Raw genomic sequence first — 21,051 nt, 5'->3', positions numbered from 1 at the left:
ACCTGTAACCTGAGGTTTTGAAAATAATTGTAGATTATCAAGCTACTGTGGAACAGATTTGTCCATGTTTTGTCCTGATTTGCTGCACCATCTAGCACACAGGTGTGAGGTTCTGTGCCTGCCAACACATTTTGCCTTTTAACCCTTCGTGTGGCAAGCCTATTTCATTCAAATACTTAAAAGACCGGATCAGAAGCATCACGCATGGAAATGTCACAGACTTAGCTTCAATCTCTGCCAGCATAGTGAATACAATTGTGATGTTTCAGCTATTGCTACCAATTGGTCTCCCCCTCGGCTTCAGAAGGCGTTCCTCTCCCTCCCCTTACTGGAGGCACAAATACCCATGTGCTTCTGCAGTGTAGGACCATGGCACCCACTTACTGCTTTCACCAAAGAAGAGATATCAGTTTCGGGGCAAACGCAGGATTTTAAAAAAAATTAGAGAGCGAGCTGCTCTGCATGTGCAGCAGCTCAATTTCGTCGATTCTGAATTGGGACAGCAGCTGCGGCGCTGTCAAAGAAGCGTCCGCGGACGCTTCTCTGACAGCGCCGTGGCTACTGTACAGTGCCGTTCGTCCGCGGAGGGAAGGGGTTTCTAGGGAACCAGAAACCCCCCCTGCGTGCGCCCCTGAGTTTCTGGAGGGAGTTCCACTCCTACTAGATTTAAAAAAGGCTAATGGTAAAGCAGTAAAATACTTTTCTTTGGACATTATTCACCTTCATGTCACTTACATTTTGAAGATTCCTAAATTTAAGTTTATTTATGTCACTTTATTTTGGAACTTTATTGCATGATAATTCTACTGTCCAAATAGTACAAATTGTCCCTTACTTTACTTCTAGACAGTCAGTGTTGTTTGTCTGCAGTATTTGAAACCTGTCATGTGGTGTGTATCCACAAGGGCCTGTGTTCACACATAATGATCACAGTGGGCCATTGTTTAGTTATATAGCCCTGGCTTATGTTGCATTGAGATTTGCTTTGTCACTATCAATCTAAGGAAGAAGACTTTATTGTCACAGAGATGTATCACTGCACAGTCCAAGTGGTACGGGGAACATTACATTGTTATATTACTGACAAACCTGGCATTAGCCTACTGTATCAGTTTGTGACAAGCAAAGCTTGATCTCTTTCTATCCAAAGTGCAGATGTGTGCAGTAAGTAACGTGAGTAGTGAGATTGGGAGAACTAAGTCATTTGTTTAAGGGCTCATTCACGGAAGTGTCTACATGCTTTTTTGTGATATATTGGGTAACAATGGGAATTATTCCTACTTATGGTACACACACCTAACTCTAATTCTCCAAGCACTGCTCGCTGGTCACCCGCAGAGATGGAATTAAATAAACTGCAACATAAGAAAGGTTAAGTGGCACTCAAAAATATCACCTGATTCTCATTATTCAAAGAGATTTTACAAATCACTAAATCTACACAACATAATTTGTGCATAAAAGCTAGATGAAGGTTATACAAATAATGATCATCAGAAGCCGATGTTACATACCAGTACCAGCGATATCACTACCACTCATTTAGATGGAAAAGGGTGGATCACTTAGGAGTATGTAAACAAAATATCTTCTTTTTCATTCTTCAGGGAGTTATTTTGGATTAGGACCCCACTTATTTTGTGCTTTAATCACCTTTTGATTCATATTAGTAAGGATTGTACGGCCCTCCTAATCTTTACAGCTTTTTTGTAGTTCGAAGGAGAGTCAGAAATAACTAAAGTGTCCTGTGGTCAATTGAAGCAGCTGAGACATTTTTCACAAATTTAAAATATTTAATTTTTATAAAAATGTAATAAACTGGTTTGTTCTAGATCAGTGTTGGCTAACCTGTGACACTCCAGGTGTTGTGAAACTACAAGTCACTGCACACCCTTCCAGCAATAAGCTGCTGTATATTGGCAAAGCATGCTGGGACTTGTAGTTTCACAACACCTGGAGTGTCACAGATTAGCCAACACTGTTCTAGATGAAACCATGCACGTCTTTTATTTTGCTTTTGTTGGACCACAATGATCAGCAATCTTGATAAACATCTAAGGGGCTGACTCAGGAGTAAATCCAGCTACAACCATGTTGTGCAGCAAGGGGGAAAATGTAAAATGGGAGCTAATTTAAAGGGGGAGGTGGGGAGGGGTTTCAAAACATAAAGCTGGCCAATATGGGTGGGCCGCATTCAAGAGCATGCCGTATTGGTCTTGCATGCGAAAACATTGTTAGCATTTGCATCACAGAGCTTGTTCGACTTTTGCACCTGGGCAAAATTTGCACCTAGCTGAGGATCAGCCCACTAATTGGCATCAATCAGATTAGACTTCATGGTACATACTATCAGATGATGACCATGATTTGACAGTGTGGAAAGCCATTGTCCAACTGCAGTAACTGGGCCCCAAATGATGTGCAATGTGGCCATGAAAGTGCAAGGCCAAATTGTATACACATCTGATATTCATTCTTTAATTTAAACATATAGATACAGGTTCAAGTAGCTTATAGGAATCAACAAACGCCATGTGCCATATATAATGACCTAAACACATCACTTTGATTTATAAAAATTAATAACTTTTCCTGACATTTTTAATTAAGTACATTCAGGGGCGGATTGGGAACTTAAAGTGGCCCTGGAAAAAATTATTGAAGTGGCCTCATGTCGGCGGGACCAAAATGACTGTAGGTGGGGCCAACACAAAAGTAGGCGGGATTTAGAACTACAGGAATTTGGTTGTAGTAACATTTAGGAAAACCTAGATGTGATGACTTTACACACAGTGAGTCATCTCTAAAGCCACTATAGGCAGCCCCCTCTTAGTATAGTATAGTATAGGTAGCCCTCCTTAGTATAGTATAGTATAGGTAGCCCTCCTTAGTATAGTATAGGTTGCCCCTCTTAGTATAGTATAGTATAGGTAGCCCCCCTTAGTATAGTATAGGCAGCCCCCCCTTAGTATAGTATAGTATAGGTAACCCACCTTAGTATAGTATAGGTAGCTCCCCTTAGTATAGTATAGGCAGCCACCCCTTAGTATAGTATGGGACCCTCCCATTAGTATAGCATAGTATACTAAGCCCCCTCACTTACCTTCAGTTGCTCTGAGCAGCGTCTCTTCTCACATCAGGCAGACAGGACGTGAAGTCAGACTTCCTGTCTGCCGAACAGCACCGTGGGAGCCTAGCAATTGGCTGCCTGTTGCTGCCCACTGAACACCAATATTTTAGATTGCTTTCCTGTACGTGCCTCCCCCCGCCGCATCTAAACGCGCCCCCCCCCCCCCCCCCCCCCAGGAAAATCTGAGGTGGCCTCCAGGTGGCCTCGTTAGGCCATCGGCCTACCGGGAAACTTCCCTGTAAGGTCTATGGCCAATCCGCCCCTGAGTACATTGTTCCTTCTAGGTTACCAAACTCTCATTTGATAAGTTCAGCCTATTCTTCAAAGTAATGAACAAAATATTTTTACACCATTGTTTTTCCTTCAAAAATTACCTGGCAGACATTTTTGAACCAGCATTTAGCCTTCAGTTCACTAGGAAGTAGTGACATCACTGGGGCGTGAAGCAAATATTAGCCTCTGTGATGTTACTAGTTTCTACTGAATCGATAGGTTGTATTCTCATGAATATCTTTTGAACTCACTAAATGGCTGTATCCTCTAGATCATACTTGTCTACTTTATAGCCTCCCCTCAGGGGGAGGTCATCGCTTCACTATTGCTCGCCCCCTGCTATGAATTGCCTATATTCACAGCATTGCATTACGGGGACAGCACTTAATAACGTGAATTGCGTAATTAAGCCCCGTCACCACCACGACCCAGGAGAATACCTACTCTTCCCGGGAGTCTGGGAACCTCGCGAAAATTCCTGGGGAGTAGGCGAATATGCTCTTGGTATAGGTGACAGGTGCACTTTAAGAATGTATAGACGCCGATAATACTAAAGGAGCACGTTTGTAGATGTCCTCTCCTTCAGAACTTATCCTAAAGGTTTACTGTAAACTTTTCATATTACAAATTAAACACAAGAGACATACAGCTTTTATTAGCAGCGAACTAAGCATATGAATAAAATATGGGACTTTAAGTTCAGCATTATGATGGCAGTTGTAGTTTAGGCACAGAAGGCCATACATGATATACCTTCGTGTATTACACAAGGTAATTAAAGATGTGCGAGCACAATGATAGATATTTTCACTTTTTCACAGACATTAAAAACTGTTAATGGTTAGATAATTAAAAACTAGACTTATAAATGGGTTTATATCGCCTCCCTTTCAAAGGTAAAATGTAGCTAGTTACATTTGTATGTACGTTGTATGTATTTCTTTAATGCAAAATCCATGTTTATGTCATATACCTTTCTGTTCTATTATATAACATTAAATCATTGCTAACTCTCTTCCGTTGCCTACAGCAAGTGTATATTATGTAAAGGACATCACTGCTATCTCATAAATATTAGGGATTGTTCTGAATATCCCTATATGTATTTTTATTATTCTCAAATATATTTTTTTAACATGTAAAGACACATAATTAATGTCAGCCTGCACCAACTCCCCTGTTCTTTTAAATGACTGAAGAAGGGTCTCTTTAAATTAGTGTCATCCTTCATATTATGCTGAACAACATTCGTGTTGTTTTATTGGATGTGATTTGAAGAGGAGTTTCCTTCAAATCTATTGGTCCTGGGGCAGAATCCATCGGTTCTCGTTGTGAGTATTCCATATCATTTATTCATATGGAATTTTGAAATCTGTGGAAATGTGATGTAACCTGTTTGCTAAACTTAAAGTAACAACGATAGAATCTGATTGGTTTCCTTTGGTAATGATACCATTTATCTGACCAGCAGTCCCCTTTAGTGTTTTTCATGTTATATGTTTAGTTCTCAAGCCTCCTTAACAGTTTGGGTTTTAGAATATCCATGTTTGAGGAGCACAGGTGGCTGAATCAAATTGACTGAGACACTAATTAAGTCAGTTTCTGGGCCTACGGATTGGGACACGCATGCGCACATTTGCAAAGCCTTGTGATAGTTTTCTGTTAAATCATAGTTGCCTACTCTCCAGGAATGTCCGGGAGACTACCGAATTTCTGGGAGTCTTCCCGGACTCCCGGGAGAGCAGGCAATTCTCCCTGATCCTGGCCGGCTGCGTAAACTAAACGGAATGGGTGGGGCCTAGTGACGTCATTGATGCATCATCTTGGCCCCAGAGTAATGATATCTGTTTTGGGGGCGAGAATGACAAGATTCTTTGAGCCCCGCCCCCACCTGCACCCCGGACCTCTTGGGAATCATCTTGCCCATGTTGGAAAGTATGTGTTAAATTCTGGCAATAGCTGATTTTATTTATAAGCTACGATAAAAGATCAGGCTTATTGCAGTGATCAGATTATAAATAGGTCAGAGAGTCTGTAATGTTTCACTTTATTTACATTACATCACCTATTGTGATATATATTTCAATATAGAATATAGGGATATAGTCATGCATGAGTTGCACTCTCTCCATGATACCACAAACATTGGCAGGTACTGAGTATTATATACACCTCACTATTATTACATAACTAGTTAAAATCTTGTCAAAATGTCGGAAAAAAAATAAGAGGATATATATATAGATAGATGCTCTATAACAGGGGCAGACCTTGTTGCACCCAATTTGACTTTACCCAGGGGTGCGCGGAGCATTTTTAAGGGGGGTTCCCCCTCCACCGAAAAAAACAGCACCGCCGCGGACGCTTCTTTGACAGCTGCTGCATAGTACAGTTCCGCTATATAGGGCACTTTTTTAGCAGAGGGGAGGGGTTTCTGGAGACCCAGAAATCCCCCCTGCGTGTGCCACTGTTACCCTTGTGGGAGCATTGATTGAAAAGTTTGTTAGATGGCTGTTGAGACATAAAATGCTTAGCGTGGCAAAATTCACAAATACTGTGCATGGGACCAAAGTTATGAGCATTAATATTTGTTCCATCAAAGTTACCGACATGAAGAATGGCATGGTATCTTGTTCACTGACTTTGTAGGCGTTGACATGATATTACCTCTGTCCTGTTTGCTCTTCGATTGTTTTCTCTGTGACGAGCAATTTGCAAGGGAATCATATTTTCATGGCGATGACGATCACGTTCTCTTTGGTCATCAGTCATAGTTTGTCATTGGGTTTTATCCTGCTCCATCTTTTTGCTGCTTCTTGCTGTGCAGTTACTCCACTTACTGTGCAGATGTAACTTCTAATAATAAATTACAATTTAATTTAATGTTGAGCTTGCTTGTGTACTGTAACCAAGCATTAATCAACTAGGAATCCACGAGTTGTGTCACTGCAGACAAGTCAGATACAAGAGAGAGAAAACTATTTGCCAAAGATCTTTCCATATTTCTTCCTATATTTACAGATTTTACCTGTATGCCAGAATGTAGGTGGGCCTTTTATGAGCCACTGTGTACTGAACTAAACTAATTTTATCATGTAATAACCTGAATTATACGCCTATAAAGAAACAAAACCACATTACTACACAACTGATAAATGTGTTTTTCAATCTGTAGCTTCATCTTGTTCATTTCTAATGCATAATAATGACTGGGATTTATTGATCCTCTTCTTATTATTTCCTGTTTTCAGTAAACCATATTTTATTATGTTAACTGCTGGTTGCATAGCACATTGAGATTTTATTAAGATCTTATTTGTGTTTAATTTGAACATGTCTTGTCTGCTGTTGACATAGAAAACTATTACCCATAAGAATGGGTTAAGCCCAAGTTGGTTTAAGTATTATTAATTTACATCTACTTTATTACTTCGATAATTCCACTTTTTACTATATGTTAATGTAGTATTTCCTGTACCCTAACCATACTGCCAACAGAACCTTCCTACACCCCACATATCCCCTTTTTTCCTGAAGTTTTTGGTAGTATTGACAATAGCATGGAACTCTTTACAGCAATGTTCCTTTCCCCCATTCCCCACCATATAATTCCTGGTGTCAGGGGATTCTCACTGCAGTGTAAATGTTATTTGTGCTTACCCCTCATTGTTGTGTCATTCACATAACACTTATGTCTTATTTTCTTGCTGAACAAATGCAGCACTTTTTTTTTATCTCACCGCTCATAATGAGTGTTTAATACACTCCGTGCAAAAGGGTCTGCACAAATATAATGTATCTTTATTGGAAAGTGTTAGAATTGAGTGGTATGGTCCAAAATAGTGCTTGCCAAAAACCCTGCTTGATGGTGCTCAAGCAATTAAAGCGCTAGAGTGACAACCTCTACATTTTACTCATAGAAATAAAATAATTAATATTATAATTATCTATTCATATAGCACTGGTCATATTGCGCAATGCTGTACAGTGAATATGTAATCACTCACATCAGTTCCAACTCCATTGGAATATAATCTAAATACCCTAACTAACACACGCACACACACGCACACACACACACACACACACACAGACTAGGGTGCACTTTGCAATGAGGCGAGTGAACCTACAAATTTGTTTTTGCTACGACTTCCATATGGGGCAATTACCTGCTGTGTTTTAAATGTGGACATCCACAACCTACCAATGGTTGTTTGACAACTAGTCAGAAAAATTAAAAGTCTGAACTGTAGAGGAGTTTGATGAGGGGAACTATTAAAATAATTGCTAAGTAGATCATGGGGAATACTATAGTAAAATTAAGTAAATAGAAAAGTTATCCTTTCCACAACAGCTTAACTGGCACTAGTTGTCTACCACTGAGTTAGACTGAGTACACACTACAGGTTTTACATCTGATTATTGGACCAAACACCCGTAAACCAACTGTTTGCCCGGTATTGCAACAGTTTGTACACTTACACGATGACCGATAGACGTTCCAAAGGACCGATCGTCGATTCGTTTGGTTGGTCAGTAAAACTAATAATCCTATTCCGTCTGCCTTCTGATCCTGCAGTGTGTATGCATTCACAATCACGATCTCCATAGAGTTTACAGAGTAATCTTTTCAGCTGATGCCGGCAATGAACATGTCTAAATGAATAAATGTAGAGAGTGCTGTAGATGGAATAATTTGTCTGTTCGTTTTGAGACTGATTATTTTGTTTGAGAGTCGCTGAAGCTAACAAAATTTCTAATGACATGTGGATAGCTATAACAAGGTGGTTAATCAGTGTGACAGGAATGAATGAATGAATATTGTGCTGTCATTCTTTAAATTGTGTATAATGTATACACATGTATCGGCAGACTGATTGAAACTTCAGTCGTTTGTAAAATCGGTAGTGGTAACAAATTTGTGTAAAGTTTTTGTAGTGTGTACCCAGCCTTAAGGGGTAACCATTGCTTGTACTTTTGGTTTGGGGGGTCAATAGAGCAATTGAGAATGCTAGTAAATACAGCAGGTGAATGTGCATGTTGGAACCAATAGGTACATTCCGAATACTCCTTTACGTCATTTTGCTAGTGTTAAAAAACACTTAAGTGGGTAAAGGGGCCCAGTACTTCCATGGCAAACCAGCAATTCAGAAGTTCCCATCAAGTCATCAAGAGTTGAAAGCTGAGTTGTTTGTGTTACATTTTGTTATATCACTACAATCATATTTCAGAAAAGTGATGCTTAAGGTGTATATTTTGCTTTAAACCTACATTAAAATAAGCAGCAACACTCAACAATAAAACATTGCAGAGCCTCGGTGTCCATTCTATTTAGTGAATAGCAGTGTGTGCATTTCTTCTGAAGGTAGAGCTGGTAAAATAATGTATAAAAGGATTCAGTGTTTTATTACAACGTTGGTCAGGAAGGAAAGTTGTAGTAAATTGAGCGGAATGATGTTGCCCCAAGTTTGATGAGGAGTTTATGCATGTAAATACTTGTTGTGTTATAACTCTACATAAAGCACACCATATACTCTATATACAATTGGGATGTAGGAAGAGAATGATAGAGTTTGCATACTATTAATCATATGGAACAACTTCTGGTTTTCTGTTTGTTTTTTAGATGAGCATTTGATGTATATTTTTAATTTAGCTTTACTCAGAACTTGTACAATTACTATGCAACCAGTCTGGATACGATGATATATAAGCACTGGCAGTGTCTGAATATAATAACAGACTGTTTAATTATGGCAAGTATAACTACACATAACAAACCGCGCTCAGACGTGGCAGTGGCTCAGAATTGTATTTGTCACACCAAGTGCGCGGTTATTATTTGTCTTGCCTAAGCAAACAGACTAATGGCTGCCTAAGAAGGTGTCTGGGGATGCATGTCAAACGCTAGGTGTATCATGCATTCAGACTGGTGTTGGGGTGGAAAAGTCACTGGTTAGGGGGATGGGTGCAGTGACCTTGTTCTCTCAACATTCTGTCTTTACACTGAAAGGAACAGATGAGTTCCTGAATTATTCACAACTCTGAAAGCTTATAATTGTTAACAGTGGTGGCAGCGGTAGCATATAGAGGCGGTGTTGTTGAGGTTTTTTTTCTTGAAAATGTCTGGTCTCGTAAATCATCAAAGAGTACACTTTATAAGACTGTCTTTCAACTTTTAGATGGTTTTAGTGATTTTTATATTGGAAATACAGTTTTTCCTCCATCACTACATATATTTTTATTACATGTTTTTATTGCATGTTCTTTAATTACTTTCATTATTCAATAATTACTCGTTTACTTAATGACATGTAAATTAGTCATTGATTACTTACTGTATTTTTATAATGACATACATTAATTTGTACCTACTAAAATGTTGTAAATTTCTTTTACCCTATGTGTAATGTTCATTAAACTGACAAAAGTCCAATGATGAAAACTCTGTTCCGTCCCGTTATTGATGTCACTTCCGCCTCAGTATTGGCATTATTTGTCCATAATACGTTACTTAGGTCAGAAGAAAACAGAAATGCACAACCTTGTATGTACTTGTACTGTTTTCATGTATGATTTGTATTTTGTATGATTTATCATTATGACTGCAGAGTTTTATGGTGCCTTAAAAAATAGGCGTGATAATCATGATAATCAATGTAGGTGCTGGAAGGGTAACGCAAACTCTTTTTTAAGCCCCTGGTATATTTTAATAGGACATTTTTGTATCCGTCATATATGCAGAGACAGCCCCTTTGATTTATTTTTTCAGCAAAATGTCCCCTTACAGAACAATTATAGGACCATGTTTAGTATACTGACCCTGAGTTTGATGTGTAGTAAGAGTTTTATGCCTAAATGTACAGAAAATTGTTGTAAGTACATTATGGGCCCAAAATTGAACAAAAAAAATCTAGATGCTTCAGTTTCTCACTGATGGAACAATAAACTAAACTATGCTCGATTTTGAGATGCTTTTCCAAATGTAGAATCTGTCATTGAACTCATGACGCCAGTCCATGTATACTGTTTAACAGGCCCTTGGTATTTGTATACCTGTTAGTTTTAATGTACTTCAAGACTTGGGAGCATTGGTTAAGAGTAGGGGGTGCAAGGGTTTGGCGGCTACAGAGCCAATGATGGGTTGCCCCCGCCCTCCGATGCCCAAGCTCCACCCAGGGCCTCCCGTTCTGCTTTCAAAGGAGCAGAGCAGAGGCCACTACTGAGTGCCAGGCCGTACATGCTCAGAAGAGGATCTACATTTTGGTTTATTGAGCAGAGGAGGCAAGAAGGGCTTTACCATGCTGCTATGCAAATTGTGCTATGGGTCTCAGCAATGTTATGTACCACCCCTGGTTGGGAGAATCGTATCCAGACTGGTTGCATAGTAATTGTACAAGTTCTTTCACATGCACTTAAGAGTAGAACACTCACCTGAAAGCCCAGGAATCTTTGTTTTTTAATCATTTGTTTAGTATGGGGAGTGTTACGTAAGTTGAGATGACATGTTAGTGTCAAAGTCAGGGGCAGGCTGGGAGCAGTGGGGCATCTGCCCCCCAGGCTAGTCCCATTGTGGGCTACCTTGGGTTGGGTCACTGGGCTACCTTCATTTGTGTGCTTTAAAATGATCCTGTTGAGTCGAGTCTTGCACCCTGGGCTAAAATTTGCCAGCCCTCTCTTGGTCAAAGTATATCTCCAAACCTACTTTTGGAGTGGTATTTGTGCACATTGGACCTCATTTAGAGTCGGACGCAAAGTCCGTTTTAGGCGCATCCAACATAAAAACACCACCATGCATGTGCAGAAAGCACCAAATCCGCCTGCATCTTGAACACTTCTACCTAAAACAGACTTTGCATCCGACTCTAAATGAGGTCCGTTGTGTTTATTAAACTCTGTTTGGTGTCATTTACAAACTGTTAAAAACAAGTTGATCCATTGGGTGCAAGCTCAGCAAAAATATAATATTTTGCATTTGATTTGATACTTTAGTGTTTTTCACTACTTTTGTAAATGTCAAAATTGTGTCTGTGTATATGATAAGTAAAACTAATTTAAGGCAATTAAATTAATGAATGAGAATTAACAAACAATATGCAAGTTAATATATTACAGGCTGATTCTCTTAGAACAAAGGGACATCTATTCAGCGCATTCACTATCTTCTCAACCAGGAATCTTTGGTGGAGTCAGTTACAATTTATCTAACAGTTCAAGTCCTTTCAACTTGTTTTTTGCATCCCTCTATCCAGCTTGTTTCCAGCTTTCTTACAAGACTTTTGTGATGAACTATTTCAAGATAAGGTGTCTGTTTATGAAATCTGAGTGACATAAATCCTTGTAGTATAAGGTTATCATGTTTGCAAATATCACAATGCAACTTGAAACATCTGTTTCACAGTAACCCTTACAGTGCCTAGAACTATTTATACCAAATATCTTGGGCTAGAGAATCAGCTTAGTTACTTCATATATTTAAAAAATGGTAGTCGTATCATGTTATTAAGTAAAGTTGCACAATTATTGTTATTATATTGACCCTACCTGAAGTTCAATAGGCTTGTGGAAAAGTTACCTTAGCTGGGAGTTTCTGATGCAGAGATCAATGGAGCACTGTAATGATAGTACAAAGCCAGGGATATTGTAGGGTGTTCCAATGTCAAAAACATGTAGGATAGTTTACATATTAGCTCTGTCTTGCATTGTGCATGAGGTGTGGTTTGACTACAAGAATAAAGAAGATATCGGGTTCATTAATTCTAATGCCAGCTCCCCTCCTCCATTCACATACTACCGCATGGTAATATCCACGACAGGTTTGTATATGTATTAACCTGTGATTTTTGCAAGTTGCCGCTATACGGCGAGTTTGTAGTGAAAATTTAAAGCGGCAATGGCTTTGAAAGGCAAAAATTGCAAGTTAATACGTTTACCCCAGGAATGCATCCAATAGCAAATAAGTACCATTCATTTTTCCTAATGCAGCAATTAATGTTTGTCCCTTTATCATATCCATTGTACACTGTGCATGCTCCCCCCATTTACAACCAAGCCGCAATATAATATGTAAATCATGTACTTTTATTAGGTACTAGTTATATTTGGTGATCACTGGGGACACAGGATTGTCTCCAGTTGGCTGGTTGGGGTGACCCAGATGCCGACTCTCCCAGTTTTCACTTTGTCCTTAGCAATGTCTCTGTGTTGTAATACTTGGGTATCATGCAGTTCGCAATGTTCTTGTGTAGACAGTTGTTCGTTGTGGTCAATCGTTAAAACAGGAAGGAGCTGGGGGCCACAGAAGGAGGCTCAGAGGGCCACCTATTGCCCATTACTGACCTAATAGCTAATATTACTGACCTGTTATCCCAACTCCACAGAGTGTCGGGGGCTGCTCCACGATGCCTATTTTCTTTGGGCTCTGTCTTTCATCGAACTGCTCTAGCTGAAAACGAAGGTTGCGTGATGCTTCGTAGGGTTAGGTGAGCAAATGGAATGAGGAAACATGAAACAATTAGGTGATTATGCAGCTTTAAAATACAAATACAAAAGTGGAAGCTGCTCAAATCAATTTATAGGCCATAACAGGTGCTAGAAAGGGTGGGGTTATCCTGCAAGGAACATACACACAACATTTTTTCCCCCAGCACACTGCTATAGCCAGCAACAGATCTGCCATTTCTACTGTAGATAAAAATGCAAAAGTCTTTGTTGCACACATTTGCAAATGTATGTTTAAGCCATCCTGCCATGCCAAGGCGCTTTTGCTAATAGGATGGTCCTACTCTAAACAATGAGAGTCCCATATATTTGGGCCATACATATGTGTTTTTAAATTGAGAGCCAACTTACCAAAGAGGTACTTGCAAATGTGTGCAACAAAGACTTTTGCAGTGTTTTTGGAAATGTTTGGTACAGTGTTTCAACATGTGTCTTTATTTTGCTTGGTGGCTAAATACCTTATCACACATAGACACTTTTATATTATTTGTTTATTTACGTACTTTGTCAATGCATGTTAAATTATACATGTTTTTCACCCCTTCTTCTCCAGTGCTCCATCTTATGTATGGGGCACAATACATGAACATACATATAATGATTTTACTTAGTAGTAAGACAAAGGAACATGAGTTCTTTGCTGCCCATGGTTTGTGAACACGTGTGATAAAAACCGCATGCACGGGGTAACCACTCAATGTAAACTGCTATAGCTGGTGGATCCCTAGTTACCTGCATGCTATGCCTAATCCTGTCTCGGTCTACCAGAGATATGCTTCTCCTCAAAATTGTATATCATATCAAAATATGGTCATATAATAAAGTGTTAGATTGATTACTAGAGGCCCTATCCTTGGAAGATTCACATAGACCCAAAACATGTGTTTTTCTACCTACAGAAAAAGGTTTGCCACCTTTACATAATATTAAATCATTGGTTTGTACATGCTGCATCTTTTACTAATTATATTGCTTCATTTTCTGTTGTCACTAACTGCACGTATATCTGTATACCTGTTCTTTGCCCCAGGGACTGTTTAAGAATTCCACGCGTCCTAGGCTATTACACCACCCAATGTTTACATTTGTATTCAGCAACACACAATACGGAGAACATTGTTGTGACCTCCACCAGAACTGGATTAAGCCTTTTGGAGGGCCTGGGGCACTTAAGACTTATACACATTATGATAGTGTTGCCCTCATATATCTCCCATTGCCCCCTCAATGCCTGTGTCATTGCAGCCCCCTCTATGCCTCTCTCATGCTGCTGGTTTCTTCAGGTCATGCTGCTTGGCTGGATACTGGAATGTTGGGGCCCTGTTTGGAAAAGAGATAATTACTTTTCACCTCCTGAAAAGAAGAACAATGAGTCAACACTAGACCAGCCTAAACCCAATCAGCCAGACATTAAATTAGAAGGACCCATGTTTAATAATTAGGCCTCTTTCCACCCAACCAACCCAATATTAAATTAATAGTGTTTTGTTTAACAACTAGGCCTCATTCCTCCCAACCAGCACCAACAATAAAGACATCCCCTTTTAATATGTACATGTTTTTCCCCCCATCTGCCCCAACATTAAAGTAATAGCATTTCCATTCAATTTAAATGGCTATTTCTCCAAACAAGCTCAATATTTTTTACTGATTTGGCACCATAAAAGTAATTCTGGACAGAACACAAGAATGATGAGCCGTCAATTCCCCCATATTTTTTTAGATTTTGGTATTGGAATAGTCACATTCCTGACCCTATATTTTTATTGATTGGGCACTTGACAATTCATATCAACTCTTCTCCCCTATATTTTTATAGATTTGACACCATATTTTCTAACACCAAGTACTTACTTATAGGCTCCTCTCCTATTCTCTTTTTCATCTTCCCTCTGCTTTTCTTCGAATTCTTCCTCTTCTCTTGGCAGCTTCTGTGGGCTACAGTCGGCTCCTCTCCACAGCGTCACAAAGTCATGACGTCACGTGTGCTGAAGTTCAGAGACGAGGGAGCTGAGGACAGGTGTCGCATTCGGTATGGCCACGCTTTAGGGGGCCCTCTTGCCCCTGCCCGTAATCTGTCTCTGACCACCACACAATACAGAGAACATCCTTTGACTGGTACACAATACAGAGTGCTCCTTTGTGAGTGCCAAACAAAACAGAGATCATGCCCTCCCATAGGCATGTCATACTTCCCTTAGACATCTTATTCTCCACCTTCTTTCAGTCCATACTGCCAGGCTGCCTGTCACGTAATGGTGACTGCCAGGGCCGCCCCCTTTATGCCAGCCTTGATGAGTCCAGGCAGCCACCGCCTGACCAGGACCAAAAAAGAAAAATGAACTGAGAAACCAAGTAGTAAAATCCGGCGTTGCCCCTCCCCACAGATCCTGCGCGATAGGTTGCAGCCTGATCAGCTTATTGGTTCATCAGGTGGTGTTTGCCCCTGTATACGAGGCATTTCAACTCTGCCCTGAGCATTGGATTATGTACATAGAGCAGTTTTGTGTCACAGTCAGTGGAAATTAAAATAATAGGCCATACATAGACAAAAATAAAAGATTTAGTAAGGTTACTAGAAGATAGACAGATAAAGCGTGTATTCAGTAAAGAATGCAGGAGGACAAGTAGATAATAATAGACTAAAAGTACCTGAACATTGGAAAGTCCATTGATGTCGTTACAGTATTACACAATATTTAACTAGTTTTCCTCTGCAGTAATATTTCTTGAGCTGGGTATCAGTAATTACTGAAAATACTATCCACACATTATGAATTAAAAATTGTGATCTGCACAGCAGCATACATGGCATGCAAGTCTAATGGCCCTGGTCACATCTGTATTATTCAAGCCATGTTAAAAATGCATTGCTGACACAGATGGATGGAAAATTAACTGATCCCTCGGAGCACAACAATTATGTGTTAGTCTAGGTCCTACATAAACAATTTCACCTGCTATTCACATACATTCACAGCAATATTTTCTTTTCATTACAAAATTTAACAATAAGATAGATGCGGTGTAGCGTATCCAAAATAGTGTTTTGGTCTAAGACTACTATAAATTAGTTAATTTAGGAGATTCATATTAGGATTTTATTTAGAACAGATTGTTGGTTAGATGCAGATTTCAGTCAATACTTCTTGGATATATACACAGAGCATTGCAGTGAACCTTGCAGCATACACATTACATTAGTAATGAAACAGTGAGATTGCCTTGATTGCTAGCAACAAAAAAAAGGATATTGGCTATAGTATTTATCATTTTTTATTTTTTTTAAAATTACCAATCTTGTTATTAGGTGTTGCCAGGTGGGTCTTTATGTCGTGATTTATGTCATGATGGTCCTGCCCCCCCACTGTGCGATGAGGCGACCACGTCATTGCTTAGCAGGGGGCAGGTGATGTGATGACCATGCTCCCGCACGTGCCCTTTGGATCAGATTGTTCATGGGCATTTATTAGACTCCAGGGGGGTAAATGTATGAAGCTGAGAGTTTTCCGGGACGGTTTGAAAAGCCAATCAGATTCTAGCTATCATTTATTTAGTACATTCTACAAAATGAAAGCTAGAATCTGATTGGTTGCTCTTGGCAGCATCTCCACTTTTCAAATCCGCCGGAAAACTCTCAGCTTGATACATTTACCCCCAAGTGTATTATAAACTCATCGGCATATGATGTGTACAGCACAGAGCTACTGAGATTTAGTGGGCTATTTATTAAGCGGTGAAGAGCCAGAATGCCGGGGAAAGGCTCTCAACCCCATGTGTGGAGCTTAACGTTGTTCCCATATATGTTAATGGGGACAGCAGCACTTTCAATTCATTAAGCTGCATTAATCCTTGGATGGCGTTACCAGTCTTTAATAATGGGATCCAGTTGAAGCCTCTATGGCAGGGGTGGCCAACCAGTCGGAGCCTAAGCCTGTAGATTGGTCCAGCACGTGTGTAGACCAATTGGCCAAAGATATAGTCATTCTGCCCATGTGTTGTTAAAATTACTATAAAGAGCTTTATATTTAGCTTATTATGTAAGTACCTTTCATCTAATCTCAAGGCTTGTCCTTGTGTCTTTTTCTGAAGCCATGTTAATGAAAAGTCTTATGTGGACAGTCTGATGTGCACAAGCCTTTTTATCAGTTGCATTGTATAAAATATCTGACAAACTACCCAGTATACTCTGTATACACCAACTACTATCATTGCAGTAGTGTACATTGTACACAGGGCTGGTGCAAGGGTTCTAAGCACCCTAGGCAGCCTGCTGCCCCTCCAATCAATTCCCTTCTTCCAGCCCCTCTCACACACACACACACACTTGGCTTTGTAAACTAAAAATAACTGTTCCCTCCTCCAGGCTGGCTGGTAATGTTGTAGTCCAGATACACAGATGCAACATACACATACACACTGACTCACACTACCTCTCTCATACACTCACAGACTCACACATTACTCACACTCACTCCCACACTCGCACTCTCTTTCATACACAATCTCTGACACACAAGCTACCACAAACCTATATGTTACTGCTGTGCCTGCCTCCAGTGTAGTCCGTAGCTGGGGCAGTGTAGATAGAGGGTATGTGTGTGCTCTGATTGGCTGAGTAAGGGACTCCTCAGTAATACAAAGTGGTGGAGACCACTCAGCCACAGTGCTCTGAACCAATGATAGTCCAATGATAGTTTGTGGGGACCCCGGGTCGATCGCCCCAGTCATAATCCGACCCTGAGTGGCATGCCCCAATCCCATTGCCCTAGTTGAGCTGTTCAGTGGCAGTGCTGGGCCTGATTGTACAGTGCTCTTGATATCCATTTTTATGCAGATCAAATATCTTTTGATGTCAATTTGGCTAATCTTTGCCGTGCAATAACTCGCTCATCTGCCCTAAATCAGGCTTCTCCTGTTAGAAATATTTCTCTAAATTGTTTACCCATGTTACTCAACAATAAATAACATTATTGTCAATACGTTAGTGTTAATATTCATCACTGTCCCATATAAATTAAAGGGGGTCACCTTTAAATTGTGCTCTAAAATGTTTGTTAATATAAGCCAAGCTTTAGGCAGCTGTTTCTCCTGCTGAGAAGCATTTAGCAATGAAATAGGGCTCAAGGCTGAGATAAGTGCTTTTTAAGCAAGTTTTAGAGTGATTTATTTTCTGTTAATTGGACGTGATTGTTATCACAGCTATCATCAGTCAAATTATATCACAAGAACATTTAGCTGTTGCCATCAGAAGTATAGAAGCTGTGAAATGAATATCCTCCGGTCAGGACCACTTACAAATACATCAATTTCTTCAGTATAGACATAAATAAGTTTTTCAGCAAACAATCACAAATCAATTAAAGTATCTTTCTCCAGACTTTGTTTCCAGCAGTTTACTCCTCGCAGTACATTGTTTTTTCCCCCCCTGTTTGCATAATAAGAGAATGTGGGGAGGTTAGAGTCCTACGAAGATTTATATTAAAGAAACCTTTTGCATCTCATTGAATTGCTCAGTCGCCAGTTAATTTAGATTTGTTGGGCATGTTTATTTTTAAAGGGATTTTCTTTGAAGGTGAACAAGCAAATGAATGCAGCTTTGTATAAACGTATTTTTACTGTAAGTAAAAGAATTGCGCTGACATGTGTGCTCATAGACTGCACATAAAATCTAGTATGCTTCATAGAAAACTGCATACTGTCAGGGGAACTAATTCTTACTTATGTGATACAACTTAATTTAACAACTGTTGCTACAAAGGAGGCGCGAGGTGCTGTTTGAATTACTTATTAAAGTGACTGTAAACTCAATGGCATGGAAGCCTTCGTTGATGGATTCTAATGAGGACATTAGGGAGAGTTTCCTGGTGCCCAAGGCTGTAAACGAGACCTTTGTTTCACAATGATGGCACACAATTCATGAATGTGTTGGATAGAAAGGTATCCAGTAATAATGTATTGCATATATACATATAGGAGCTCTTGAATTTTACTACACAGCTATGGTATCTATTATCTGGAATGTGTGGGACTTTGGGTTTTCTGGACAAAGGGGTTTTCAATTATTTGGAGCACCATGTCTAAAGTATAATAAATAATACATTATATTTAAAAAATTGCCCCTGCCTTTCCTGATGTGGCCTTTGATATACTGCTGCGTATCAGATTGTTTAGCAGTGCTCCTCACAGTTGTTGTAGCATGGAACTCTCAATGTTATAGTGTGTATGACACTATTACTGACATGCAGCTATTATTTACTATGTTTGGTTTTGTTTTTTGGAACATTATGTATAATGGGATGCCAGATAAGCGATTCCATACTTGTATATCAAAGGCAAATATCAAGTTAAATTATGTGCCTGAAGTGAATAAGGTTTTTCTTTTTAAATATGTCCAGTCTGTGTGTGGCCTGTCACATACTTTTGGTTACCATCTTAGGGGGCAGAGCTTCTCTACCTTGCATCACTTTGGGCAGGTGAGAAGACCAGAGTCTGAGCAAATAGCTTGTAGTCTCCTAACTGACGCAATGCTTAGTACAGGAGCCAAATATGTCACTGAGAGCATAACTGACATGCTGTGCTTTGCAGTTTGAGACCGAGAGAGAGAACGCTTTTTAGCACCCCTGTTCTGAGTATAAAAATATTGTAAAGCGTAAATAGCCATTACTTAATGGTGCTCATCGTAGTATGTTATCGTCATACAACCGAGTTGGGTTCAAGCAAATTACCCATTTAGAGTCAGAAGCACAGAAATATTTCTGTTAATCGCTGATCAAAATGTTTTGGTGTAATGGGACTGCACTTTGAGGTTTTGGTCTAAATTAAACCCCCTTCTACTCATTGTTTAAGGGACATGGGTATGCAGTCTGGAGAGGAAATACCATGTTTGCTTACTTTCCTGAACTTCCGCGAGACTCTTGAATTTTGGGGAGTTCTAACAGACTGTGGAAGAGAAGACCACCCTTTATGATCCTAGTGAAGTGGGCGGGGCTTTGGTGAAGTAATTTACATCATCATGGACCTGCCTACTGCACAGTGACACAAATTGCATTATTGCGCAGCATGAGAAAGGACCACGATGACACAAATGTCATTGCGCCCCTTGTCGCTTTGGAGATCATGGAGGGGAGGTCTAAAAACTAGGAAAATATGGGAATACTCCTGGACACGTTATTTGAAGAGCGTTGTACTGGAAAGTCAGGGTGACAATTTCACTTTTAATACTGCAGGTTATGCACTGGTTCTTCTGGAATTCAGAAATGTTCAATGATTTGGGGATTGAGGACACCTTGAAATGTGATCCCTGGTTTCACGAGACAACTGTGAATTACTTTTAGAGGTGTGTATTGAGCAGCTATTGTCTACTTGAGAAAACATTCTCTTTTTATTCTTTGACCCTAATTCTATTATATAGGAGAGTAATAAATGAAGACCACAACTCCCTGGATTTCCAGGCCGTATTACTTTCTTCCATTCCTCAGACGCTCAAGTTAATTGCTCATTATGCATTTTAATGTTTTTTGAATTATTGACAATAACAATAGTATGACCACAACCATTAGATTTTTGAAGCTCACAATGTACAGTTTCCTGGAGACTGGTCACAGATGGGAATTCTCTGGTGATTCTTTAGGTCATTGTTTTGTGTTTTTTTTGGCATGTATATATTGTATGTGTCTGCCAGGAGCTTCCCAATGTGTCACACAGGCCTCTAAGACTGCAGCACTGTGGTCAGGGTGAAGGTGACCATTCCTCTTGAAAGGGGAATCTCTTGAGTACTTTTAAATTGATGTATGACCCCAGTGGAAATGACAAGATGCTCGTGTGTGGCAAGATGTTATATGCTGAGATGGCAAATAATGCTATTTTTCTTCTTTTTACAAGTCTTTGGGTAACAGGTATTGGGTAAAAGAGTCTAGATAACCTTAAAAGAGTGATGGTTATTTTTTTCTTTTTATGATGGTAGTATACACAAACAAGTTTATACAAAATAAAGAAAAATAAGCCTGCTTAAAATAATCTTATATTTAAAGCAACTAAAAGATGACAAACAAACGAGAAGAAAGGATATAGTATGGACTTTATAGATGACCCCACACATCTCCTACTGTGCATCATGTCTCCAGATGCAATATTGATTATATTAT

General features: G+C 39.6%; 1 protein-coding gene across 12 annotated transcripts in view; it reads left to right on the top strand.

The window, feature by feature from the left end:
* TENM3 (teneurin transmembrane protein 3) overlaps window positions 1–21,051 on the top strand; it is a 763,547-nt gene that overhangs the window by 131,933 nt on the left and 610,563 nt on the right. The window lies entirely within an intron of this gene.

This window comes from Mixophyes fleayi, chromosome 1 (assembly GCF_038048845.1).
Source record: "Mixophyes fleayi isolate aMixFle1 chromosome 1, aMixFle1.hap1, whole genome shotgun sequence".
Classification (NCBI taxonomy): Eukaryota; Metazoa; Chordata; class Amphibia; order Anura; family Limnodynastidae; genus Mixophyes; species Mixophyes fleayi.
The sequence above is the reverse complement of the archived record's forward strand: the minus strand, read 5'-3'. Positions and strand labels throughout refer to the sequence as shown.